At 40.1% G+C, this 6599-nt stretch overlaps 1 long non-coding RNA gene across 1 annotated transcript; it reads left to right on the forward strand.

Annotated features, from left to right (window-relative positions):
* Positions 1 to 934: 934 nt before the first annotated feature.
* LOC132871639 (uncharacterized) lies at positions 935 to 6390 on the forward strand. The gene is made up of 3 exons (XR_009651308.1): positions 935 to 1016; positions 4825 to 4966; positions 5079 to 6390. It is a non-coding gene; the product is annotated as an uncharacterized LOC132871639 (long non-coding RNA).
* The last annotated feature ends 209 nt before the right edge of the window (positions 6391 to 6599 follow it).

The raw sequence follows: 6599 nt of genomic DNA on the forward strand, positions 1-6599 counted from the left end.
GTGGAAGAGCCACAGGAAGAGCCACAGGTTATCCACGTGAATAAGCTGTCATGGGGAGAGCACGCTTTGTGACCCATAAACCCATAATAATTAATCTCGGGACTGATTCCTTCGTACCACCATGGGGGAAAATTGTATTAAGGTACCCAGACCCCGAGAAAAACCCACGGGATTGGATGAATCGCTGTTGTTTAGCATTCTACACAAATTCTAGACAATTTGGCCAGCTCAGTTTTGATTTATCCTTGTTCAGGTATTTGCAATCTTTAGGAGCTGTGTAATGTATATTTTATTTTTTAATTGTCTCAGCATTTATATATGGCATTACTGGGTATGCCCAAAAATAATAAAACAATAACCAACTTCCAAAATCCTTATTTCCCTTATAAAATCTTTAGAAGATGCAAATTAAAATAATTTACCTAAAATTTGAATGATAATTAACAATGATATATCCCAGTTACTTTTTAACAATAAACCTTAAGAATGAATACAAAGCTTCAATGTTTGACAAAAAACACAAAGTGTAAATGTTATGCGCTTTTTTATCATCGTGGGAATTGATTATAGCTCTAAATAAATATTGAAGTTTTTTTTTTTTAAGAATCCGCATAAAATACAGACATTCTGTATATTCATTATAATCTCAACGAAAGCTTCACTGAATCGATTCTTTAGAACAAACTCGCATGCGTGTGAATCAATTTACTTGATTCTTGACTCAGAAACTACGGAAACCTTATTTGTATTCCTGTTTTCAAATTGTAAACAATAATCACACTTTCATGCTGCATGAAATTAAAGTATGAACTTTCCTCAAACCATTACGTGTGCATGAACTCAACAAATGCAGTCCATGCGTCTGTATCGATTCGCTTGATCGAGTCATTTTTATGTTTCGTCTCGAAAAAGATCCGAATCGTTTGTGAATCTCATCACTGTTCAGGAAGGAGAGAAGAGATCCTCTTCCCTCAACATAGAATGGTTGTTTCTTAATCAGTTAGTTTCAGCGTTTGGTGAGTAGATCATCTGTATTTTATATTCATTGTGTGTTGATAGTCCGAAACTTGTAACTGGAAAGTCACGAGTGGTCCGCGAGGTGATCTCTGAACAGTCTACAAGACTATTAATGTGTTTTAATAATTAATAGTGCAGCTATTAATGCAGTTTCATGTCTAAATCCTATAAATGATGAATACGAAGTAGCTAAAACTAAGACAGAAGTTTGTGACGGCAAAATTGTGATGTTATGTGTTAATAGCATTAGAACTCCAGTTCCCATAATGCTTGTGAGCTAGGCATGCGCACTAGATGGGAGAGAAGCAGGAAGTGTTTTGTATGGCTGGACACGCCGCTGTCCAGTGTAACGTGTAATAAAACACAAGTTTATTCAACACGCCTCATCTGTTCATCACCTAGAATAGAACAGATATGGAAAAAGTGTAATAAAAGGCATCAAATATATTTACCCTACTTGTGAATGGAAATGCCGAAAAGTTTAATGTTTAACCGAATGTTGATCTAAAACATTTTAAAACTGATCGTGTAGTGGTATTTTTATTAATCATATGTAACGGTCATGCTGAAAATTCTAACCTTTAAATATCCTATATACTCCTGTTTCTGACGCGTTTTAGCGAGACGTGTCTGGGAAACATGCAATTAGTTCAACAGCGAGCTAACCCGCTCTTTACTTCATTTTTGACATTTTTTGAATAATTGTCGTCCTGTTATAAATATAATATTTTGAATAATTGTTCCGTCTCTGCAGTCTCTGTCTCTTTCTGGGAGATAAGGGCTCCCAGACTGAACTCGTTACAGAGAGCTATAATATAAACAAACAACCATCCATGCAAGAACAGCAGACAAGGACACACAGAAATCTGCAATGAGCAGAGAAACACATTATTTTTGGCACTTTCTCACATAATAATAGATTTAATATAAGTAATCTCTCAGGCCTGTAGCCAGCATTGTGGGGGGTCTTTTTTCCCCAAAAGTGGACTTCATCTGGCCCCCTACTCCCGTACCCCCCAAATACACGAGCACACTTCAAATCTTCTAATTTAGACTTTTTTTTATTCGTTATAAGTTCTCTGTTGTCTAACTTATTATTGTTATCTTCCTACAACTGTGCTGTGACTTCATTGCCTGTCTCTGTTCCTCACCTCAGTTGTCTGTTGTTGCTCTCTTCCATTGCCTGTCTCTGTTGCTCTCCTTTATTGTCTGTCTGTTGTTTCTCTCTTCCATTGCCTGTCTCTGTTGCTCTCCTTCATTGTCTGTCTGTTGTTGCCTGTCTCTGTTGCTCACTTCAGTTGTTGAGATTGAAATAATATCGCACAGCCCTATAAGGACAATTGATTTAAAAATGCCCAAATGCAGCAACAGTGGGTGTTTTCACACACACTGGTCTGAACATTTTCATTTTTCAGCTAGTGCACACGTTTCTTTTCACTCTGATCCAAATGCCAAACCACTGACAGGGCGTCATGTTACCATGGCGACTGAAAAACACGTGCTCTTAAAGTCTCGCATTTTACTGTCTTCACACCACACCACAGCTCCGATTTCCCAAGCTGAAAAAAAAATAAAAGCAGCCCCAGGTCCGACGCTACTAGTACCTAGCCATCGAGCCACCTAACTCATCTCTGTGTGTGCGTGTGTGTGTGTGTGTGTCACTGACACACATAAGGCCTCTGCATGCTCTTGCGACAAGGCTTTCGCAGATAGCTTTTCGCAGACAGTTGTAATTTATTGTTGAGCGGGGAGTTATAGGCGTGCGTGATGTTATTCACCGGCACAACGCAAGGGGGCGCGAAGTCGCTAGGAGTAGTTGGTGGGTGTGGTTATGGAGTGTTTATCCTCCGGTTACTTATAATGACTAGAACTTTTTTTTTTTTATAATGACTAGAACTGGAGTCGTATAGATGTACGTACTTCCTCAATCAACCGCTCTTCATGCTGCTCCATCTTCGCTCGTGTTTTTAAAAATGCCGGTCGTGAAAACAAAACAAACCGGGAAAGTAGGGAAGCGGAAGTGCGTGTACAGCGGATGTAGAGTGGACCAATCAGAGCCCTCTTGTCTGCGACGCTGTCTGCGAGGCTTCTGCGGTGGTCACAATTTTTGGGAGGTGCGTCTGCGAAGGTGGGGGGGCTACGCAGACACTATCTGCGACACCATCTGCGAGGACTGGATTGTCAGCATAAATTGGCCTATAGACTGACGGACGGGCTGACGCTACCCCCCACCCCCACTGATCACTCTGACAGATCGATCTACCACTACTGTTGTAAACAAAAGAAAAACAAAGTCCTGCACTCAGCACCTTACCCATTTTGGCCCTTTTTTGGAACATGGCGCCAATATTTTGGGACAAAATAGCAGCAGATTTCTTGCATTTTCTCTCTTAATCTTCTTTTTTCCCTATTTTCTCTTCTATCCCTCTTCGGATTCTTCTTCCTCTTCTTCTTCGCTTCAGTGTATTTGCCGGTTAGCTACCAACGGAAATGGGGGCATTACCGCCACCCACTGGATTGGGGTGTAAAGCAGTCTGAACAAAACGTGTAAACATAAACATAGGAGAAATGAACCCATTTTTCTAACTCTCGTCCTCACTTAGTCTACTTTTCTTTTTTGATTAGTCTGGATTTGATATTGTAAATTTAAATGTGAATCAATGTATATTCATCAGACATGAACAAATGAATAAATCTTGAGTAATCTTGAGGGGCGTGTGTGTCCGGGGCGGGGGGGGATCGAATGAACCCTCCGATCCCCCCTGGCAACGGGCCAGTCTCTTTATATTACTCGGTAAATTCCATATACATAAAGTCAAGATGCCCAAGACAACCAATTGTCATTCCCATTATTTTTAATTGAATTAAAAATGTATTTTGAGTCTCTGTCACATATCGAATCCAACAAAAAGTGCTTATCAGCTATTCAATTTTATTCAAATTACATTCAGTGAAATTGTTTGTCATTTCAATTTGCCCTGTTTTATATCTCCTTTTCTTTCTTTAAACTTATTGCTCCTTATGAGGCTAAGCTTAAACATGTTCCTCCTTTTGAACTATTGATATGAAATGTTCTGATTAACTGCTTGCTGAGTTTTAAACCTTCATACTTTTGCCTTTAAAAACCACAGAGGATATGGAATGGATAGGCTTTTAATGTATTTAGTTAACCATAATTTTTTCAGCAAGAAACAGAGTTAACAAACGTTTACTTGAAGAATGTTGAAAAAAAATTTTTTTCCTTCCAGTGGTGTTTATAAATCGGAGACTTGGGTTTATCTTTGTTTAACCATTAAGAAAAAACGTCATAAATTATCATGATTATGATACATTGGCTTGTATAAGTATTCATTGTCCTTGAACCTTTCCGCATTTTGTTGCACTGCAACCTGGAACTTAAATGGAATTGACATGAAACTACACAAAATATGATTCAATATTCATGTGCATCCTGTTTATGTTAAGCAGTATCTCTCTCTCTCTACAATCCTACAGTCTCTCCTCGAGCAAGGCGTGGTGAGACCATGTACCAGCTCGTATAATACACCTGTCAATCCAGTACCTAAATCTGATGGTACCTGGCGTTTTACGCCGGATTTACGCAAGATTAATGAATTGATTGTTTCTTCTGTAATGTCACAGGTTCCTGCTCATCATTGCTGTTTTTCTGTTATTGATCTCTGTTCTGCCTTTTTCACATGGGGAGGTAGTATACTTGGACACGTCAAGGTTTCATTTGACTCTCCTGCTGTTTTTTCAGCTGTAATTCAAATTCATAACGCACTCTGTGACCTCTCCCTCCCTCAGGACTGTGTGGTCTGTGTGTTCTGGTATCTGCTGAGTCACCAGAAATCTGCCAAGACACTGACACTTGCGCCTGCTCCAACATCTGGCGCACAAGGGCTTTAAGGTTTCCAGAACCAAGCTGCAATATTGCATGGACACTTAAGTATTTGAACTTTGGAAGTTTTGAACTTTCTCAAGGTTGTCATTCTAGACACAAAACGCCCTGCAACTAAACATGCACTGATGTCTTTTCTGGGTCTTATCAATTACTGCAGACAATGGATCCCTGACTGCTCTTTTTATGACAAGCTTCTCCGTTCTGCAATCTCTCATCACGATCCACTGCAACATCCTTTGACCTGGACTGACGCTATGGTGGTCGCTTATCACTCCCTCAAAAGCACCCTTTGTTCCGCCCCTGGGGTTACCTGATCACTTCAAGCCCTTCCACCTCTATGCCTGTGAACACCAAGGCACAGCTGTTGGCCCGGGAGCATGAGGGGGAATGCATCATTGTGTGTTTTTATCCAAAACATTCGACACTGTTGCTCAAGGTAGAGTCCTGCACTCATCCTGTTTTATTCCTGACACCATGTTTTATCAAGAACATTATTCTGGGTCGATGAAGAATTCTTTCTCATGAACAGATTGTTGAGATGGAAATGAAGTCGGTAGATGAATATGTTTGAGATCAGAGATCCTGAGTCGCCTCAATCAGTCATTAGATGTGTCTTTGAGAAGTAGGAGAACCAGGAGGAAACCCACACTGACACGGGTCATTTTAACATTGTTAACAGACTGAAATGAATCTCCTGAAAGGCAGAAGAAAGAAATCTGCTAGTCGTAGTAATTTATCAATAATATTCTGAGCTGCTTCAAATCAAGCTTTTCATCTAAACAACTCTAACTGCTTTGTGAACTGTGCAAAAACCTTTCGTTTACTGAAACAAAACAAATCAATCTTCACTAACATTAAAATGAGGCAGAGTACAGAACAGCTTGTAATCCCTCAAAATGGCATCACGCTGTGGATTGGTATACGGGTGTCCCGGGTGTCTCATGCTCACTGCAGGAGATAAAGACAGAAGTGGGTAGTGATGTGTTACATTTACTCTGTTATATTTACTTGAATAATTTTTTTTTAATTGTACTGCTGAGAGTAGTTGTTTTGCAGGATAGTTTTTACTCCTGCTCAGTTACATTTTGATGAAAAAACAGTACTTTTACTTCATTGCATTCGGCTTTATGCCATCACTACTGTTACTTGTGTGTAATTTATTTTAATTTGATAATTTTTCCACTCGGCCGTTCGAGCTATCCCACAGTGAATCTCCATCCGAGACAGTTGGACAGCCGCCTTAGCAGCCGCACTGAATGAATGGAGGCGTGGCCCCGCTCTCTCCTACACCAGCACTGGAAAATCATGGCTGAAGAAGAAGCACCTGTGTGGCCGTCAGGGGTTCATGTCCATCCCTGGCCGAGCATTAACACTCTGTTTGCCTTCCAAATGATGAGGAACAACAGTCATTTTATGCGCTGCCTACTTTTTCTACCAAAAACAGCGCCTCATATGTGAGGAAACATGTGATAGTAAGTAACTGGTGAGGAAGCTAACGACTGTACTGATAGTTAGCTAAGCTAATTTAGTTAGCACACAGATCTAGACGAGGGAGCAGATTGAAGCGCTTGGTTTATATGTTTAAAGTTACAACTAATTTACAAACTGCGGAGACACAGTTATGTCCGTGGTAATGGTGCGTTATGGGCCCTCGTATGGCATCCCTTACAAAAAAGAA

The sequence above is a fragment of the Neoarius graeffei genome, chromosome 2, assembly GCF_027579695.1.
Source record: "Neoarius graeffei isolate fNeoGra1 chromosome 2, fNeoGra1.pri, whole genome shotgun sequence".
In the NCBI taxonomy this organism is placed as follows: domain Eukaryota; kingdom Metazoa; phylum Chordata; class Actinopteri; order Siluriformes; family Ariidae; genus Neoarius; species Neoarius graeffei.